The sequence below is a fragment of the Lepidochelys olivacea genome (assembly GCF_965140295.1).
Source record: "Lepidochelys olivacea isolate rLepOli2 genome assembly, chromosome: 19".
NCBI lineage: Eukaryota > Metazoa > Chordata > Testudines > Cheloniidae > Lepidochelys > Lepidochelys olivacea.
The window spans coordinates 1,742,923-1,764,937 of NC_140429.1; positions in this window are offsets into that span (position 1 = coordinate 1,742,923).

A 22,015-nucleotide genomic window follows, 5' to 3' on the forward strand; every position below is an offset into this window, starting at 1 on the left:
GGACTGAACAACAGAGGGTGGATCACAAAGGGTAAAGCACCTGGTACTGGCCACTGTTGAAAGACAGGATACTGGACTAGAAGGACTATTGGTCTGACCCAGTGTGGCTGTTCTTATGCCTCAGCTCAGCAACGAACATAAGTGACTGGGGGAAGTCATTTAGCGTAGCTCTGTCTCAGGAGGTGGCAAGCCATGCAGCTGCTAGTCTCCCAGTCCCGCCAGAAAAGAAAATGTAAGCAGTAATTTATAAAGGTCATTAAAGAGAACTGAGTTTAAGTTCCCCACTAGTAATGAAGTAACGGTATTGATTTAAATAGTTAATGTATTTGCAGACATAAGTTCACAGATAAAATACCTCCAACATGAGTAACGAGTGCTTCCAATGATTTCTCAGCTATATAACACTTAGTATTACCAGTGTGCTCCAAACGGCGTTGGTATAATTCTAAGCTATAAAAGCTTGTAAATTCTGAGGGGTACAGATCAATCACTGTTACTTCACTTCTGCTTCCTTCCTTGGCTTTTTTTTTCCCTTTCTTTTTTAGGCTGACTCATATTTATAGCACCTATTTCAGCACTCAGCAAGCTTGACAGATATTGTAAGGCCATGTTCACTCAGACACAATAACACAAGCCTCCAGATTAGACTTAAGTATTGATTGACATAAATATATTTTAAAAAAAAACTTTTTAAACTTTGGGAAAAAGCCACCATGCTTGAAAAATAGGCAGGTGGTAAATAGCAACCCCTTAGGTCACTACTTGTGTCACAATGGCACCGAGAGAGGCCATCCGAGATCATGGCTCCATTGGGCAGGGCACTGCACAGACGCATAGGGAGAGACAGTCCCTGCCCTGAAGAAATAGACTCTACCTCTCTTTTAATATGGGAATCTAGTGTGTGGACTGCTGCTTCCCTCACGCAAACACCATTTGTATGTATATAGAGCAGCTGTATTAATGAAACGGCAGCGGAGAAGCCAAGTTGTATTTTTTCAGATTTAAAGTTCACACAAGACACCTCCGGTTACTCTATAAATTCACTAGGATCACACATTCCCTAAATTAGAATACTAACGAGAAACAATATGTTTTGGGCATATGTGGTGGAGGAGCAGGGAACCTTTCCTATGCCTCTGTGATTCTAAAACTGTCTCTAAAGAAAGCCCATATCTTTCCTCACAGCTCCCCATCACCATGCTACCAAGCCACATGGAGCTGGCCTGAGATCATAAAGAACACAACTGTATTTCTTGTTTGCTTAAAATTATGCCACCAAAGTATCCGGCTGTATAGGTGACAATAACTGCACCCTGACTTCTGCTCTTTCCAGAACAGGAAAGCAAAGCATGATGGAAATGATCTCTTGTGTATGCCATTGTCCACGTGCAGCTGCAGTTCTTTCCTGTACTCATTAGCCTGGATTCTCCCAGTACTTGGGCTCAAACCCAGTTTGTGGGCACAAATTCGGTCAGCCACCTGAAAGAAAATCATCAAATGAGGTGGGTAACAGGGACTTCATTCCAGAACTTTTAAAGAACAAAAACTTGTAAAGGCCGTTGCATTCACCTGGCATATACATTCACGGCAAGTATATGGGCAAGCCTAAAATCGGCTTTCCGGCACACAAGTTTCTCCATTTGTGACACATTGTAAATCAATCATATTATGATCCATGATCCAGGTGACTACAACAGAGATTCTGTGCTTCCCATCGTACCTGACCTGCATACTAAGGGGATTTGAGCTTCTGAAACCTAATTCATTGTGTAATGACACACTGCTGGCCACGTGTGCAGCTCCTCGGCTGGGATAGGCAGCCTGGGCTGCTCTCCATACCTAAGACCCTTCATTCTCAGTTTTTGCCAAAAAATCCACCCTCACATGCCCCCCACAAAAGAGCTATTTTCTTTTTTAAAGCGAATTTTCACTGCAATTTTGGATCACTCATGTACATGAAAATACTGATTATGTCAAGAATATGGAATATATAACATTAGGTAGGTGTGTTTATGTTAATAATAGGTAAATGTGAGGCTGGCTGTTAAAATAAGGCAATGTAGTGGAAGACACACACAAATACACACGTACTGTTAAAGTACACTTCATGGAATAAACCACAGCATGAAACTGCTTTTATAGAATCACAGAAATGCAGGGCAGGATGAGACCTGGAGAAATCATCGAGTCCAGCCTATTGCACTGATGCAGGACAAAATAAGCCTAGATCATCCCTGACAGGTGTTTACTTTTCTCTGTTTGTTGCTTTTTTCTGTCTGCCCGTCCCCCAATATTTACCCAGAAAGCTGTAAGGTTCATGTTTTGCACTGATTTCCACGCATGTTTACCCTTTTTCCATCCATTTTTGTAATAAACACTGAGAAAGTCTCAGGAAAGTTTATGAAAAACAGAAACTGCAAACAAAAGGCCTTATCCACACCTTGCGCACTGGCGACGCTGTCCTTGCGAAATGTTAATATTAAAAGAGGTTCATACCAAAACTCACCCGCTTTTATTAACACAAATAGTTGAAATCCCTAGTTTCTCTGCATAACCCTCTCCAAATCCCCTTTTCTGCTTGTTACAGAGGCTCAAAACTGGTCTTGGAAATGCTTGCTTAGCTGTAGGACGCAGAAAATAGACTCTAGCTTGAGGAATGGTGCAGGCAGGATAGCTACGGAGTCTCTTCATTCTCTTGCTGAAAATGTGGAACCCCAGAGCTAAAGAGCAATTTCCTAATGTGCCTCAGAGCCCAGTGTTGAAAAGTGGGGTCCCTCCCTGTTGCAGGTGCAAGTGGCACCCGCGAGTCGCACCTGCAAACCACCTCGGTAGATGCATTACTGCGCCGATTCGCAGCTGTAGGGCGGGAGACTGGGGATCTAGGCCTTTTGAAGATGCATTCTTAGGAGAACAGGGCCGGATTCCACGAGGAGCCGATCAGCGGGAGCGGAGGCTGTGCCGCACTTTACAGGAGGTTCTCAGCACGTTGGGGCCAGGTTGACTTGCTGCGTCTCGCGTTTTGTCTGTCCAAGCCCTGGTGCTTTTCACATATAGATTGATAACAATGTTTTTTATATTAAATTGCTTATGTAGCCACCTTGTGCACCAAAATGGACCACGCAAGCAGTGAAGGATGGTGGCTCCAAGCAGTAAGGACCCAGTGAGAGCAGGGCCTGTAGCAAGAGGCTTGTAGTTTACTCAGTGGAGGAAGGGATGTTCCGTGCTATTCAGTGTTGCGGGGTTCCTATGGAAGGGGAATAGGGGTTCAGGCCGTGGTGAAGATGTCTTTGCCTAGGTTGTGTACGCTGAGTCACAAGAGTTCAGGTAGCTTGTTGTTAATTGAATGAACTAAAACCCCTGCCCAATGTACCTAGGCAAGGACATTAAGCATCGTATGAAAGAGAAATCTTGAGCTGTGTGCTCCTGCCAGTGGCTGCCTGCATGGAGGCATTGCAGACAAAGTGTCAATGAGGTATGAAATGAGGAGTCTCTGCCCATTCAGTGCATGGAGCGGATACAGGCATCCTGCAGTCCCCGCAGGGCTGCAGGCTGCAGTCCTGAGTTCACCCCAGAGAGAGGGGAAAGAAACCCTTAAAAGGGGGGGTGTTTAAAACCTGTGCTTCTCTTTTGTTTGTCTGAGCAGCTTCCCTCTTCCAACCCCCTGTCCCCCACAGCCAGCCCAAGCCAAATCCCTCCAAAGGCCACACCATTAAGTGCAGCGTTCAGATCCTCCCACAGGGAGAGCCTTTCACCATCTGCTCGCAGAGCCTGGATGCTGAAGAGCTCCATGCATTCAGGGGCCCGGGCAGTCTCTTGAGGCTCGGTTCCAGGTCTCACACAGGAGCAGGGGCTGCTGCTGGTCTGGATTGAGGTGTGTGTGGGAAGGGAGGGGAGGAAATGAGGTGCATTAGCCAGAAAACCATTCTTCCCCACAACGGGGACCCAGTGGTATATTGACTGAGATGGAGCTGGGGTTAAAGGCAGAGCTGGGGAAGTAATGGAGGAAAATCCACCAATGTGCAGTACAGTTTTGCATTTCAGCCAAGTTCATGCCTCATTGGGCAAATCCCTTTCCCACTCTGTAAAATGGGGATAATGCTGCTGCCCTCCTTTATAAAGCACTTGGAGACCTGTGGGTAAGGAGGGCTAGCAAAGGGCTAAGTGTTGGTGTTATTTTTGCATGTCCGCTTTCCATGAACATCCCTGGAATCAGGTTTCACTCTTGAACGCAGGAAGTGAGTTCCAGAGTTGCACACAAGCCCACACACTCATTCCAGAAGTGTCTGCCTGGATTATCCAGTCAGGGAACAGAAGCAATATCATGTGACAAGTCTGGCCAATCACAGCTAACCAGCACAGCTTAACTATCAAATATCAAAACTCCCCAAAGAACAATTCACAATCGATTCCCCGGGTTAAAATGTTTCCGCCATATGGCTGGGTTATTTCATAGATTCATAGATATTAAGGTCAGAAGGGACCATTATGATCATCTAGTCTGACCTCCTGCACAACGCAGGCCACAGAATCTCACCCACCCACTCCTGCGAAAAACCTCTCACCTATTCAAATCCTGGCTAACTCCAAGGAAATTACAACCTGCTCATGAGCAAAGAATGAGGGAAATTCATCGGATACACTCTTTTGTACAATTCAGGGTGCAGAAGTGCAGCAGGGATGCTGCGCTGGCCAAGCTTGGTGGGGAATGACTGCACAGCAGATGTCCACTGCTCCTCCTCGGGCCCCAGGGCCATTAATTCACGAGCAGTAAATTCACTCGCACAGTGAAAGAAAGACAAATATTATATTCCCAAACCACTGACTCCAGTAGCCAATATGAAAATATAATTTTCTTTGCCCTCCGTTTCTGGATAGTGCCCTGAGTGCAGGGATCCTGCAGCTGGACTTAGTAGGATCTGCAAGTCTCCAAGTGAAATGAGACGAGTGCTGGAAGCAGAAAAGGCCATCGCAGGACGAATGGCTGTGACAGTCACTAAGCAATGCGTCGTGTTGATATTTTCACATTATTACATTATGATGGATGGGCAGATCAGAGATTTATATGAACCTTATTCTGATCTTAAACTGCTAATTCATGCCTGAGTTCCCCCCTTCCATTTTGCTTCTACAAATTCAGTCAAGTGCTGATGAGATGAAGATTTAATACAGAGCAGAAAAGTACAACAGGCTGGAATAAAAGCATTAGTCAGAGGGCAAGATTTACAGGGAACATGCACAAGAAAATGAGTCACACTAGATATTCAAATGCCCATTGCTTGCATCTGTCCAGACTAGGCATGCAAACCCCTCATGTCCACATACTCTGTGGAGCGGATGGGCAACAATATTATTTGAGGCATTAACGGGCCTCTGCTCCCCCCCTCAGATTTATTCTCTCCCCTGCTCTGTCTCCTTGACCTGAATGGAGCCTGGATCAGGGAAGTGACTGTCAGCTTTGCAAGTATCGCAGTTCAGGAGCCTCTCACTCCGTCCTTAGTGGTGGCTGCTCCATATAAAGTGATACTGGCCAGTCTTTATGGCATCTTGCTTACTTCATTTCAATGGAACCCTCTTCCGCTGGGGAGTCAGATCCTGGATTCTACCAATTTCTTCCCAGTTCTACTCAAAATGTTTCTTTATTCTAGTTATTTTTAGTTTAGTTGTATGGGTTTTTTTTCTGTGTTGACTTTTCTTCTCTGTTATTTGAATAGTTCAGTCATGCACCTAGGGGCTTGGCATGGAAATGAAAATTTAGTATTTGGCCAACACTACAAAGGTGCTGGAATTTTTACAGGAAATCTTGTTATTGTGAGGTTTCCAGATCAAAGAATTAAAAAAAAAATCCTTTAGAAGCATCCCAGCCACACCCTTCACCTCTTGCAGTTTTGCCCGTCGCCCTTAATGATAATTACAACCTTATAGATAAAGATGTATCCATTCTTCTTCTTTGGAGCATGGAAATGACTGGACTGGTCTGTGCTATCTTTCCGTTTCCATGGTAATAAAAGTAGCTTCTGATAAAGGCCATTCTCTTAGTATGGTGAGGTTTGGTACTTTTAGAAATGCTGTAATATACGCCACTTACACTTCAACACAGGCTCACTGTGGTTTGTGGTTTTAATTGCAGGCTGGACAGAAACAAAGACAAAAACCTTTTGTGCTTGGTTCTTCACACTGGGCTGATGCAGGTTAAGCTATGAATAAATCATATATCTTCTCTCCTTGTGTTAAGGAGGGTAAAATTTCGGGTCAATGAGTCTAGTCTCAATAACAAATTTAGTTTCTTCTTTTTTTAATTTCACTACTTCTTTCTCAGCAGCTTGCAGGAGTTCTGATCCATCTAAGAGTCTTTCGGGCCACCCTTCCCCAGCATGATTAAGAATTATTATGTCAGAACCTCTGAAAGACACACTTGAAGCAAGCAAAGAAGAAAAGAAAAGAGTGGAAAGGAAAGGATTTTTCTCTGTCCTCATGTCAATTCCAAGCGTCAGGGACAGCCCCTGTTTTCCGATAATTACAAGTGGCCCCGGCTGTACTTGCCAATGAGGCATTTCAAGGGGTATATGTTTGTTGTTGTTGGTGGTGTTGAACTTTATTCCAAAGGATTCTGCTTGCTCTCCATTTGCTGCAAGGCTGAAGTCTAGCCACCTTCTGCTTAGCCTTTCATTGGAGGCAAGCAGCTTCTGAGGCTCCTCCGCCTTGCAAACCCCAAGACCTGTCTGAGGTTAGATAAGAGCTGGTGGTGAAAGTAGGGTGACCAGATGTCCTGATTTTATAGGGACAGTCCTGATATTTGGGGCTTTTTCTTACATAGGCTCCTATTACCCCCCACTCACTGTCCCGATTTTTCACACTTGCTGTCTGGTCACCCTAGGGGAAAATGCAGGGCACATGAAGAAAAGCCTCTTCACAGCCATGCTGGGACTACGCCTCTGAGCACCAAAGCAGGGAACAGAGGGTGCAGTTTGGAAGGTTTTATATTGTCTGCAAATGACAGATACAGGAGAAAGAAGGGAAAGAATGACTAAAATGTACAGGCGAGTGGCATTTCCCCGGTGCAGAGGAACACTGAATTCCCATATCAACCCTGAGGACCCAAGTGGTGCATAGGCCCGATACTGACACCCTGAAAACAGAGGACATTTCACCCTAAGAGAGGACATGCTCTGAGACCAGTGCCGCATCTCCAGGACTTAGGTTGGATATTAGGAAAAACTTTTTCACTAGGAGGGTGGTGAAACACTGGAATGCGTTACTTAGGGAGGTGGTGGAATCTCTTTCCTTAGAAGTTTTTAAGGTCAGGCTTGACAAAGCCCTGGCTGGGATGATTTAGTTGGGGATTAGTCCTGCTTTGAGCAGGGGTTAGACTAGATGACCTCCTGAGGTCCCTTCCAACCCTGATATTCTATGACTCTATGACTAACCCACCTGCCCAGTCCCTCTGCCCAGCTCTTCAGCAGCTTCTCCTGCATCTTTGCTCCAGCCCGTTTTGCAAACACTGAACCAGGCACTTCCACTCCCATGTGCCCAGCGTACAAGAAAGAGGTGCTGCATATTGGCCTGGTCCCGAGAGGGGCTGGGCGCAATTTCCCAAAGCACTCGGCTCTGTCCCCACTGATGTCAAAGTTAGAGCTAGACCCACCTGGAACATGTCCCTGCTGCGCCCTGACAACTCCCATGGGGCGGGAGGGAATTCTGGGGCCTGACCCTGCACTTGTTGCAGGCCAGGGACGTTCTAGCAGTGACTTCCATGGGGGCAGAGTCAGGCCAAGCCTGAGTGCTTCTGAGAATGCCTCCCACGTTGTGGTTGCTCAGCACCTGCCCAGATCAGGCCCTGCTGTCTCAGCCGCTCTGCCCAGCCCTCTCTCCTCTCCTACATTCCCAGTTACCTGTGGGAAGATGCTCAACTTTGCCCTCAAGACAGAAAATTCAGCGGTCTCACGCCCTCTCATCTGTACCCATTTCAGACCGTTCCCATCCTCCACGGGGATCTCTGCTGGACCTGGCACTTTCTTGGCTGTCCGTCTGCTTGTTGTGCGCTTGCTTGATGACAGATTTTAGTGTGGTCTGTTGTGGGGGCTTTATGCTGAGCCAGCAGCCTGATAGGCTTGGCTGAGAGCTTCCTAACAAGGCTCTAGCCTGCCATGCTGTGGTCCCTGACCCCTTTAGGACCCCTTGACAAGGGGTGGGGCTAACTCAGTGAGAACAGGGGTTTAAAAAGCCAGCTCCTAAGTGACCAGAGGAGCTAGCGAGCAGGGGAGTTTTGCGAGGGAGTGTGAGACGTGCGAACACCTAACCAACGCATTCTAAATTTAGGCCAGTGACCACCTCCCCCAAAACAAACCAACCAACCTCCCTGCAGGAGTAAAATAATGCAGGCAGAAGTCCAGCAGCAGAGGGGGAGCTATCCAGTTTATTGCACTGAATGCAGCATGTATTATTACCTGCCTTGTGGGCAGATGGCACATGTGTGCATTCAGTGCAAACAACTCAGGGTCCTCAGAGACGGGGTATGGGCTCTTGAGACCAGAGGGGCTGAATTGGAAGAGCTGAGGGAGACAGAGAGGTACATAGATGAGACTTTCTGGGGCCAGTAGAGCGGTCTCACCCGCAGTCTGACAGACTTTGTGCTGTTGAGGAAGATGGAAGTCTCAGAGAAAGAGAACATCAAGCTGGGGCGGAGGGAAACAATCCCATAGTTGCAATCCTCCTTCCAGATGATGTCATGGCATCCTCTTGCACTGAAGATACCCCTCCCAGGGTGGGAACCCCAGTTATTAGGAAGAGACAGATAATAGTAATTGGGGGATTCAATTATTAGAAATATTGATACTTGGGTTTGTGATGACTGGGAGAACCTCATGGTGAATTGTCTGCCAGGTGTGAAGGTTGCAGACCTCTTGAGATATCTAGACAGACTTGTGTGCAATGCCAGGCAATACTATATACTATACTAAAAACCAAAACTATCAGACACATAGATGAACATGATATATTGGAGAAGAGTCAACATGGCTTTTGTAAAAGGAAATCGTGCCTCACCAATCTATTAGAATTATTTGGGGATGTCAACAAGCATGTGGTAAAGGGCGATCCAGGGAATATAATGTACCTGGACTTTCAGAAAGCCTTTGGCGTGGTCCCTCACCAAGATGGTCAGGGACACTCCACATGCTCTGGCTGTCCCTAAACCTCTGACTGCCAGAAGCTGGGACTGGATGACAGGGGATGGATCACTCAGAACTGCCCTGTTCTGTTCATTCCTTCTGAAGCACTTGGCACTGGCCAATGTCAAAAGACAAGACGTTGGGCTAGATGGACCACAATGCAGTGTTGCCGTTCTGATGTGTCTGCTTTGGTTTGACTTGAGAGACTCCAGGAATTTTCCAGACATGGATTCCCCCTCTGTCTAATACATAGTATGTATCGTACATAACGTTTCATTTCTTGAATCTCAGCTGGGTGGTTTTTTATTCCATTTCCCCCAGGTTAGTCAATGGTGAAAGTCCTGTTACTGCCCCACCTCTTGGCACCGGATTATGGAGACTCTTTTGGCAACTTTGACTTTCCAGCCTTTTTTTCAGCGTGGGAAATTAATCGAAACGGGCCCTTTCCCCATAAACAGGTATTTTTTGGCAAAGAAAAGTTATCAAAAAATTCCTGACCATCTCTAATCATATAGTCCCAGAAGGGAAATGCCCACTCACATGTAATCCAAACCCGCCTTGCAACGACGAGCGGAGACACTTATTAACATTAAAAAGAAATAATGCCTCATATTTCCCAAAGCATGTAATACAACTGAGTAAAAGCAATAGCCAATTAATGTACTGTAGGATGAAATCCAGCTCAGTCTCACTCATAAAAATGACTATTGATTTTGGAGCTTTAAAGGTGGGGTTTCTTGCTCCTGCTGCATGAGAACTAAGTACCGGCTCCTGTGCAAATTGTTAATCGACCATCGGTTTAAAAATCAAAACCAATTAGCTGTGTAGTTCTTGTGGCGGGAGACCCTTTTTAAGCATGTGATTTCTGGCAAGGGTGGTGACAGATTATGCAGAGGGCTGAGACAGGGCTAGTGAGAGGCAGTGTTGCCTGGTAGAAACGGGGAATATTCTGCGCAGAAGGGTGGGTTGGTGAATGGGACACCCACTAAAAGGGCGAATTTGTAAAAGACAGCAGCTAATGGCTCAGAATATGAAAAGTTTTGGGGACCTGGCCTCAGCATCACCCATGAGCCCATGATACATTGCTGCGTAGACAGACCCTTACAAGAATGGCAAAGAAAAACCCGCAGCTGGCCTGTGCCAGCTGACTCGGGCTCATGGGGCTTGGCCTGCGAGGCTGTTTCATGGCTCTGTAGACTTCGGGCTCAGGGTCCAGCCTGAGCTCTGGGACCCTCTAACCCTGCAGGGTCCTAGAGCCCTGGCTCCAGCCCGAGCCCAGATGTCCACACAGCAGCAAAACAGCCCCCAGCCTGAGCCCTGTGAGCCCGAGTTGGCTGGCAGGGGCCAGCTGCGGGTGCCTAGTTGCGGTGTAGATGCACCCGGGGTGTTCTTGCTAGAGCGGCTCTGGGCAGGCGTCTGCGGAAAGTCGTCTCACGTCTCTGATGTATGCAGCTCAGCAGTCTCCCTGCGCTCTAGCCCGGCACAGGAGGTTCAGAACATCTCCCCTGCCGAACACAACACGTGGTGTTTCACTTACAAGTTCAGTATTTTCAAGCAGGAATATATGGGTAGCGGGTCCTAGCCCTGATGTCCCAGCCTGCCCTGTGAGGAGCTAGCTGTGTATCTAGATGGGATTTGGTGCAGGAGAACTCACATCACCGCTCTGTGCCAGGGTGTTCCACAGAGCGGGACGGGGGTCGTCTGTTGCAGCGTGGCTTTGAAGGAGACACTGGTGCAATGGTCAGGAGGAGTCACGCTTGCAAGACATTGGCTCAGTTGGCCAGCTCCAGCTGCATCCCTTTTCTCTTTTATGTTCGCCTTTCAGCTGTCTCTCCTCACTGCTCTCCGTGAGCACTGCGACTGCAAGCTGGGCTGGTTGGCAACATTTTATAAGGGCAACTGACATGCTGCTTTTGCACAGGCACGATACACACTCTTCCACGCTGCGATGTTTATGGCACTTCAGCTTGGCTGTGCATTGGCAGAGCGCTTCCCTTGCGCAGGAGAGTTTGATTTTGAATCTCCTGGATGTACTTAATTGAATGTCATCCAGATGGATGCTGCCACTCACCACACACACACACGGTCAATCATGTTACGTCTCGCTGCAGAGCCGGTGCTGGCATCCGAGGCACCATCTGTCAACCGCTCGGAGACAATCTCGGCACTGCTAGGGAATGGCAGGTGTCCTTACTGGGCGGAGGGAGGTTGCACTGCACCTCGTAGGACAGGCCGTGATCGCTGTGGCTTGAGTGAGAGGAGCTGGGAACAGCTGAAGAAGAGTGGAAACATAGAGCTAAGGTTGCAGAAAGGCCCGTCAATGGGCCCCAGGGACTGCTACGGGGGGTGCCCTGGGGGCACCTGAGCTGAGCCAGAGCCAGAGCATTATAGATTCATAGATATTAAGGTCAGAAGGGACCATTATGATCATTACTGCTCTATGTTCTTTCATGGCCAGGAGGGTTTGTTGGAAGAGACGCCTTGTAGCAGAGACAGTGCTGATGGGCACTGGGCATCTTTCCCTCTAGCAGCCCTGGAAGCAATGCCTAATACAGCTACAACACAGAGAGTCACCACGCAAGCTTGGCCCCCTCCTCCGCCAACAGGCCTCATTCCTGACTGGGAAGGTGACCGCTCAGGGCATGTGAGTGCAATCAGCCAGGATCATTTCATCCTTCACCTCTGGAAACACAGGGACAGGGGTGTGCCAGATGTGCTGATGGGACGGGGAACGTGGACATGGGGTCGGAGGGACCAGTCTTTTCAACTCACTGAGCTTAAGATTGCAACAGAGGTTCCAGAGTTCCCCTGAGCCTTCCTTTCTCCATATCCTTGGGAACCCTCCGACTCCTCTTTCAAGGTGAAGCCATTAGGGCGAGGAGGAGAACCACAGTAAGACTGCACTGCTGACACAGCCCTGCTGCATGCTGGTGGCAAATCCAGAGACACATGCCCCATGCTCGATGGTGGAGCCACAGGTCTCAGCCCCTCCCAACAGCCTGTATGTAAGAAATGATTTTCCAGGGAGAGGGATGCTGGTTCCACAAGGAAAGCCCCTTCTTGCAAGAGAGGAGGGTCCAGGGCTTGATAAGGGAAGGGGAAAATTCCCGGTGGCAGGCTCACCATTAACACAACGCCCAACGTTAGCATGGCTCTGAATTTCCTGAGCTAGGAACACAAGCCAGCTGGGAGGGTGTTTGTGCTGTTAAATTATGACAGAGCTACAAAGATGAAAACCAGCTTTTGGCTTGTTGCCTCCTGCAAATCGCTGTGGCTGTTCTGAGCTGGCTCAATTCCCCTCATCACCACACGCTGCAGAGAAGCAGGAAAGTTAAATCATTTTTGGGTTGTCTTTTTCAATAGTAGCCAATAGAAATACAGATGACTGTATTTCGTCATCATCTCTAGAGTAATCAGTACTATAATCGAACAGGCTCCAATATACAGGAGCTCTGGGAAATGATGGCAACATGACATTATTCCCACAGATGGACTTTGAAGTAATGGAACCACTACATTGCTAATCCATGATTTACTAGCGTAGCTGCAAGCAGTACACACCAGACCTCTGTTGGCATTGCTAGGCGCTAGCAGGGGGTCGCATCCAATCGTTGCTGCTGTAATCTAGGATCACTGCATGATTGCGGGGCTTGGCTTGATGGAGAGCACTGGAAATAACTTGTGAATATCCTAGCGGCTCAAGTGCCAGAGCCGAGGAGGGAATAGGACTCACTTCTGAGTGAAAGTACGCTGTGAAAGATGGTTGGTAGCTGAGAAGTAAACACACTACCTGTCTGTCCATCAAAGGCCCAGTCCGACCCCCACTAAAACTAACAGCAAAACTCCCATTGGGCCAAATTCTGATGTCACTTTGGTGTAAATCCAGGGTAATTCCATTGGTGACAATGGGCTAGATCCTCAGTTTGGGTAAATCAGTGTAGCTTACCTGCAGTCAATCGGGCTGTGATGAGTTACACCAGCTGAGTAACTGGCCCAGCAAGTAACGACTTCCCGTACCATCACTCAGGGTTGTAGGGTTGCAATAGACAGTCCATATGGGCCCCACCTGCATTTAGGATTCTGGTCCTTTGCTCCTCAGTATAATTTGGAGCCCTTTGATGAAGAATTTCCTGTTGCTTTATGTGGAATTTTTATAATTATTTTGTCACAATATTTCTAAATGTCTCATTATAAAAATGAAAGATTAAAATATCCCAGAGGCTGCATGAGAAACCTTTGCATAACCCTGTAAGATTTACACACAGTAACACATCCCCAAGGCAAAATAAATTAGAGGAGAAAATGCTCCAAAACAACCTGTTCCCAATTAAAACTGCACCCTGGGTTCACAGTCCACAAGTAGACTTTTTCTTTAACACGATAGGCATAAAAATGACACACAGGTCACCAGATGAGAGTGATCCCATAAACGAAGTGATGTATTTACCAAGCTCATTAGGGATGCAGGGTCAAGGTAGGAACTACGCTCTGCTGCTCCTATGCATGATTTGCTGTGTTGTATTTGCACACACGTGCTCCCGGGACACATGCAGACACTTCCACACGCATGTGCACACGTCCACATAGGTGCAGACTCACATATCCACACGTAAACACATGCAGACATGCAGACGCACAGGCATGCACTCACATACAGGTACACGTGTGTTCACATATACACGCACACATGGTTATACAGTCACGTATGCACTCACACACATTCACCTGGCATTAGCCTGTCCATCACTCCTCAAGCAGGAGGAAAACCATTATCTGCACGCTTTCTCCCCAAGGAACTTGGTTCAACAACGAGGCACCGAAATGTCAATGCTTCATGTCATCTTGCTTGTGTCACTGTGATTAGCTGATTAGCTCAGAGCATGAATTAACCTGGTGCCATTATTAATTATATGCTTTCCGTGGCAGGCTCATGCGGCCAGGAAAAAGGCTAACGCACTCCTAGGATGCATCAAGGGAAGTATTTCCAGTAGAGATAGAGAAGTGTTAGTATCATTGTACAAGGCACTGGTGAGACCTCATCTGGAATAGTGTGTGCAGTTCTGGTCTCCCATGTTTAAGAAAGATGAATTCAATCTGGAACAGGTGCTGGGCTACTAAGATGATCAGAGGAATGGAGAACCAAACTTATGAGAGGAGACTCAGAGGAACTTGGCTTATTTAGCCTAACAAAAGAAGGCTGAGGGGAGTTATGATGGCTCTCTAGAAGTACACCAGAGGGGTAAATATCATGAAGGGAGAGGAGTTATTTAAATTCAGCACCAATGTGTACACAAGAACAAATGGATATAAACTGGCCATCAATAAGATTAGGCTTGAAATTAGGTGAAGGTTTCTGACCTTCAGAGTAGTGAAAATTCCTAAGCACCTGCCCATAGCACCCCAGGAGCACATGGAGGTTTCAATGGGAGCAGGAGCACACCCCGACATAGGGAATCAAGACAGCTCCAGGCCCAAGGAACAAACAATCTAGGCTATATTTCGAGCTGGCCAAAAATTTTTTTTCATGGACATTTTTTTTTTTTAAAAGGAAACTTACCTTTTTTACTGTAGCAAACATCTGGGCAGAAAATTTTCTACTTTTTTTGATAAAAAAGAAATTGAAAAATTTTGGTGGTTCATTTTTTCCTCTCTCTTTTTGTTCTCTCTCTTGTCTTTTTTCCTTCCCACAATTCCCATGGAAAAAAGGATATCTGGGTAGAGGGGATGCAGAACACGAGCAAAGAGAGGGAGAAAAGAATTCTGAAAAACTCTGAACAAAATGAAAAAATATTGTTTGGGTCAAAAAATTTGGCAAATTGTTTTCATAGGAAAATATGTAGCATTCTTCTCTTGGCTCTAGTTATATGTAACCGTTCATGGCAGAGAGATGACATCAGGCATATGCCAGAGGATGGCAGGAAAGACTATGTACAATTCCATGGGGCTGCTTCTTTTGCTAGATGCTCATCATGTTAGTTCCTTTTAAAATGTGTGATAAAGTCTCGGTGGGTTAGGTGGCCTAGTGATTAGCACACCTAGTGCAACCTCCCCGTGGGCAGGTCTTGCAGTCCAGATGCTCTTTTAATCAGAGGTGTGTGAGATGGGCAGTGGCCTTCCACCAGGCACCAGCCCAGACCCCAGGAGGGTCAATAGTGTCTGGCCCCCAAAGATGCCCTTCAAGTTACCCTCCCAGGGTCACTTCCTACCGTCTGCTGTTCTCCCACCGCTTCCAGTCCAAATATCAAGTGAGAAGCAAAAGAAACGGTAATCAAACTGTCAGCCCCAACCCGGCAGAGTGTACAGTCTTAGCCCCTTGGGGAGGCTTCTACGGCCCCCTTGCCAGGAGCATCCAGGGTAGGTCTGTCCTCCTCACCAGCCACCCTCTTCTGAGCTGGTTGCTCCCTTTTCAACCCTCCCTCCAGCTGGAGCATGCTCTGCAGGGCTGGCGGGGTGGGGCTACATGGACCCAAGCACCGTCCTTTATTGCCCAGACCATGAGCTGGAAGGAATTAATACATATCTAGAAGGCTGGCACAAGGGTGTGAGCCAATGTCAGATGGTTTGGGGGAAAGGTGGGGGTTGAGCTGGGACCTGGAGGTTGCATGGGAAGGGACTAAAAATGATACAAATACTCATATGAATTTGTAAATAAATTTACTTTACCAGTGCAAACATCCCATTTCTCCATTTGCCTGATGTCAATATCCCATTAGACAGGTTTTCTGGCGGGATTGTTGTCAGGAAGTTGAATTTTAAACTAATATTGGAGAATCTTCGTAGAAACAGCCAACTTTGTATTTGTACCCGGAATATTCACCTCAGAAACTGGATCCTAAGAATTACTCTTAAGCAGTCAAGCCTCAGCCACCTACCATGTGACCTCTCTTGTTGAGAGACAAAGAACAGCTGGGGGAGGAAATGCAGCCCCAGGTCGGTGAGAAGGGAGGTTTGGTGAACGTTTGGAAAGCGCCGAACTTTGAGAAAAGTCACAATCTGTTGGCAGGCAATTTTCAAACAGAAAAAGAGGCTAAATCCAGAGTGAATTATTCGCCTTTCCACCAGCTGCAGTCAAGGAGGGTGTTTCCAGCATAGGGGGTAGGCAGCATGGGAGATAAAGAGAGAAGAAGGGAGGTGGAAATAGAGGAGAGTAATCACATTTTTAATGCTTTGAGGACTCAGTAATAATAATGTGACTTCTCACCTTCAAACTGTTCAGAAGGCCCAGACTTCAAGGGCTTTATTTCAGATGGAGCCAAGAATCACACATTTCAGCTCATGGGATTCATAGATTTTTTTAAGGCCAGAAAGGACCATTATGGTCATGTCTTCTGACCTCCTGTATAGCAGGCCGGAAAAGCTCACCTAAAAAGTTCTGTGTCAAGCTGATAGCTCCTCTTTGAGGGATAATATGGAATTGTGGCTGCCCTGGCCAAAACACGGAATGTAGTTCCTTCTTTACAGAATAACAAAGTGTACGGCACTAAACAGAGGAGGTACACGAAGCACTGGCTGATCACTGCACTACACCATAATGCATCTTGGCATATTTCAACAGAGGTGGCAGGACCCAGGTGCATTTGGCAGAGCTGTGCTGGGACACAGGATGCAGGACTGGTCTAGCAGGGGACGCTGGACATCAACACTGAGGTACATTGGCAGAGCTGTGTGTAGGGAGGTGTGGGTGAATCTAGGACTGGAAGGGCAGTGGAGCTGTAGTTCAGAATTTAGGCGCATTGGCAAAACTGCTTGAGGGACGCTGGCATAGCACCCGTCTCTACTATACCTAGCATGATAACTGCACCAAAATCCACATAATTTTTTCCCCTGTTAAAGCAGTCAAAGGAATTCTAGAAAAGAAAAAGTGCAGTGCTAACTGTTTCTGATTACTCGTTGTGCACCCAGGAGAACCTGAGGTCTGCTCTCCCCATACCCCAGCATAGCCAGCCGAGGTCTGCATTAGAATAGCCAACTTCCTTCTGTCAGTTTCCACTCTATTATTTCTTTGCCTTTTTAATTAATATCAATAAAATACACATTCGAATGGTAGAAATCATGGAAATGTCAAACGTATATTTCTCTCTTTGGGTAAGAACTCTGTTAAGTACCAAATGCAAATGTGCAGCTGGCACCTGACATTTTGGTTCCTTTGCTGGCACAAGCTCATCAATTTAGTTTCTAATTTTAATTTTATCAGCAGCAAATCTGTTAGATTTTTAAAGGCTCTGCCGTAGACCAATTATTTTCTAATCAAATTACCTATGATCTGATAGGTCTCCGCCTGCACTTTCTAAAATGGTTGAGGATTCCAATCACAAGTTCACAGAATTATGACCTTGCAATTGGCAGATGGAAGTGACTCTCCCATTCCAAGCTCTGCTTGGAGTGGTAACTTTAATTAATCTATTACCAGTCATAACGCTTAGTGGAACAATGTGCAGTGCACAGGAGAGCTATGATCCGAGCAGCTGAGTATGAAGGCACACTCCTTCTGACACAGGCCCAAGTCCCTCCCCCTCTGCTATAAGTATCTTCAATCCCTAAAACATGCTGCCAAGGACTTTGCTGTAAAATGTACTTGCTAATTCAATTCCGCTTATTGGATCATCGCTGCTTTTGCTCATCTTGGACACAAGCCATTTATTGCTGGTTCTTATCTCCATTTGTAGGATCTGACCCTAGTCATGCTACAGGATTGTTTTGGCCAGTCTATTTTTTCCTTACTCCTCTGTGTTTTTAGCAACCGCAGATATTTTTAAGAGGTGCTAAATAAAGATGCCCAGCCTGAGCTGTGCTTATCATCATCAGGGTTTAGGATTCTGCTCAGAGGTCCCAGGACACAGGGTCTTGCAAATCTTTCACTGCAGGCATCAGAGTGCAGAACTGGGGAGCTCTGGCATCAGGAAGACACATTGGAACCAGGCTGCATTTGTACGTCATGTGGGAAAGGGCCATACAGACAAGCTGGGCTGCACAAGCCCCAAACAGAAGGGAGGGGAAGTACAAAGGGGGTGCGGTACGCACGTCAGATGGACGCAGCCATATCCCATAGGTGGAAACAGGTATCGCTGGGCCAGCCACAGCAAATGTATCTAGTAACCTCGCAGTTAATGCTGCGTGTTCATTAACACCCTTCTTCTGAGAGATGTGTTTTTCTCTAACCCTTGATTGCATTCAGCTATGGTTTGAGGAAGCATTTTGCTTTCACCAATGGCTGCATCTTACTTTGATGCTTCATGTCAGGTTACATCATTCATATCAAACAATATCACATGCCTAGCTATGATGCTCATGGGAAAACCACCCAAGTTATTAACTAGCTTTCAGTGAGTGTTTACCTTGAAAAGGTGCTTTGTGCATTGCAGGCAGAGAAAGGGACAGTGGATGTGGGAGGGTGGCATGGGTTGGGGATGTGTAATATTCATTCATTGTTTTGCTGGCCAGCTGGGGGCCAGAGGGTAGAGTCAATATACACAACTCATTTGCCTACACTTGCTGTGTGTGTTCTGTGCATTGTCATAACCGAGACATGAACTTTGCTGGCCAGGGACAGAGTCCACTAAAGGAGGCTGTGTTCTACCTGTGCATATTTGAAATACATTTTCCTTTAATGCATTTCAAAGCTGAAGGCAAAGTTTGACCTTGACAAAAGTCACAGTCGGAAGTGAAAAATGCAACGCATAATGAAGGGGCTGATACTGCATATGTTCCCACTGGCATCAGTTGGGAGCAACTCCATTTAAATCACCGTTGTTACCCAAATGTGTCCTGAAATTGTCACACTGGAAAGGGTCACTGTAGTATGGGAAGAATGGCCTTGTGTTTAGGGCATGGACTAGTGCTCCGGAAACCAGGGTTCAATTTTTGTCTGTGCCACAAGCTCCCTGTGTGACCATGGGCAAGTCATATGATCGCTCTGTGCCTCAGTTTCCCAGCTATAAAATCTGAATAACCGTTCTCTGCCTCTCAATGGGGTAGTAAAGATAAATTTACTGATAGTTGTGAGTAGCTCAGCGCCAACAGGGAGGGTGACCTAGACTAAAAAAGAACTAACGGAGCAATAAGATGCCCCAAAGCAGAGTAACCCCAAAGCTGCAGGGTCTCAACTCTTGGTGGATTTCAAGAAATTAAAATAAAAAATTAAGAAATCAATCAAATCAATGAAAAGTGCAGCAGCTGCAAACCTTAATGAGAGTTGCAAGGTTTTTTGTTTACTTTTAAGGAACTCATCTACATTCATGTACTATTTGGCTGAACAGTGGAAATGATAAAGGAGAATATTTGCTATGCTTAAAAATAAGCAATAGAAATAGATATTGAAAATTCATCTTTATACATTGGGTCAATGCTTTATCTGAAGTATCATCCAGTGGAATATTTTTCAATAAATTTACCTTGAGAAGCTAATGTGGCCCATATTTCATCATTACAGTAAAGTCTTTATTTCATTAATTTTTTAAAATATTCCAGGAAGGGTAATAAGCACCTGTGGGTCCACAGCGCGAGACAGATGATTGGCCTCTATTAAACCTACTGTCTCCCACGGAGTCCTTTTAGCTTTCTGCAAAGAACATTTCTCTGTCACACTTGGTATGGTTAAGCTATAAACATGCCTGATTTTGCCCCAATTTTGTTAGGACTGGGAGGTTCACGTACTGCCTGAAATTTACAGTGCAAAATTGCCACTTTAGCTCTTTTCTGCAACTTACATCTCAAAAACATTAGGCACAGTAGAATTTTCTCTGTCAGAGTCTCCTTGTTCTCTTGGACACAAGCCATTCATTACTGGTTCTTATCTCCATTTGTAGTATCTGAACGTAGTCATGCTACAGAATTGTAGCACTGAACTCTAAGGGTGCAATTCACCTCTGTGCAGAGACCCAACACAAGGCCTGTGCAGTGCACTGCATAAATCCCACTTTATAAATAGTGGCTTCTAAAACACAGAACCCAGTGAGCGCCACTGGAAGGCTCACAGACTATTTAAAAGGAAACTATCCTGTCCCTGTACATTGCTAGTAGTTTGGTAGCACCTATGTGAGCAGTATAGCTTTAATGTATAACACACATTTCTACTGTAATCCCCTGCTTTCAGCTACTTATAGCTTTTTTAATTGTTTACTGTTTGGGCTGACATTTTCTAAGCTTGGTCTCTGAGCAACAGTTACATGTGGGGGTGGTGAGGGGCGTAAAAGTGCTTATTTTATTGAGAATGAAAAGCACTGCACCTTCCCAATTATTCCTTTTTTATTATTAAAGAAAAGTACCTTTTTAAAAATGGCTCTACGTCCAAAACGGGTTAGAAGAGACGGCTGAAAATTTGGCTTGGAAATAGCCAGGACTTAGAAGTGCCTTTGTGTATTGTGTTGAAAACTGTTTTTTTGATTCAACAGAGTCATGAACTTTGGCCACTCAGACTTGGCACACACATGCGATAAAGCCTGGACTACTTCCTGTCACTTCTCCATGTGTTTGGAGCACATGTCGGGTTCACTTACTGGTAATGACACTTTCAGCCCCTTTGTCCCAGGAGTTGCTGTGAACTTTGAATTACCCGAATGCTTCTGGTTAACGTGTCAGGATACTTGCCATGACTTTCCCCGTGGAACAGATTAGATCTGAAAACGAAGATCAGAGTTCAAAAGTTTCTCATTGTGCAGAATAGCGACGCTTCTTCCACTATACACTTGATCTCTCCAGACAGCATTCTTTCTGTATACTAATTACCAAATTAAGGCCTTGTTCCTGCAAATCTCATGTCCGCTCTTAACTTTGCTCATGTGAATGCTCCCATTGACTTCAGTGCGTGTGTGTAAATACTGACGAGGCTGGGGTTTTGTCTCACTGGAGAAATATGGTCTACAAAATTCTGAGAAATATTTTTTCTTTGTTTATAAATGTGGGGAAAATACGGCTCATCTCAATTTCAGCTAATTTGCTGATTATTACATCTGAGGCGGATTTAAAAAAAATGGTAGGAAATGTGCAGCAGGAGTTTGAGTTTGTTGCTATCATTTTATTTTTTTTAAAGATATTTTTATTTTTGCCTGTACGTCTTTTTCACTCAGGGTGCTGCCAGATTTGCAATTAACCAACACACTCATCAGAGTTGTGCAATGCAACATTAAACACATCTCCGAAATGAATTGCTTTCAAATTTGGGATAGAGACGTATGTTGACATATATATGTATAAAGTAATAATCACTTGATTGTCAAGTAGGAATGAATCACAGCTGAAGCTTGAGTTTTGCTTCAAGAGGTCTGAAAAAACATGTTTCTTTTTAAAGTTACCAAAGTGGATCTCATTCTTCTAGGAAACCACAATATGTTACTTAAAAATAAAAGAATGATTGTGTGAAAGGAAAGACAGGCTGCTGCCATTGTTTAATCCCTGGGTATTTGGTTTGAGGCTAAATCACCCTTATAAAAGTAACAAGGCCTGGGATATGTCCAGTGGATAAGGCCTGGGGTCTCTGCCGCAGAATACTCCTGGGTGATTACTAGCAGTTCGGAACATATTTATAGCAAAAAATGTAAAAAGCATTCAGAGATGTCACTTTGAATCTTGCGATTTCAGATCATGGCCCTGATGCAAGTTCCATGCCAGAGGACATGTGCAGAGCCCCGTTGAAATCCATGGATCTGTGTGTGGATGCAAAGGGCTGTATCATTCCAAGGAATGAAATTTGGGGATTTTATTATAAATGACTCCTCTACCTCCCCCCTCCCACTCAGTTGTCAGAACTTTTATTACTTCATAGAACTGATACAGGGCCTGATCCTGATCAGCAGCAAAGCCCAGAGCTACAGTGCTCCACCTTCCTTTCACTGAAGTCAATGGGAGTTTTG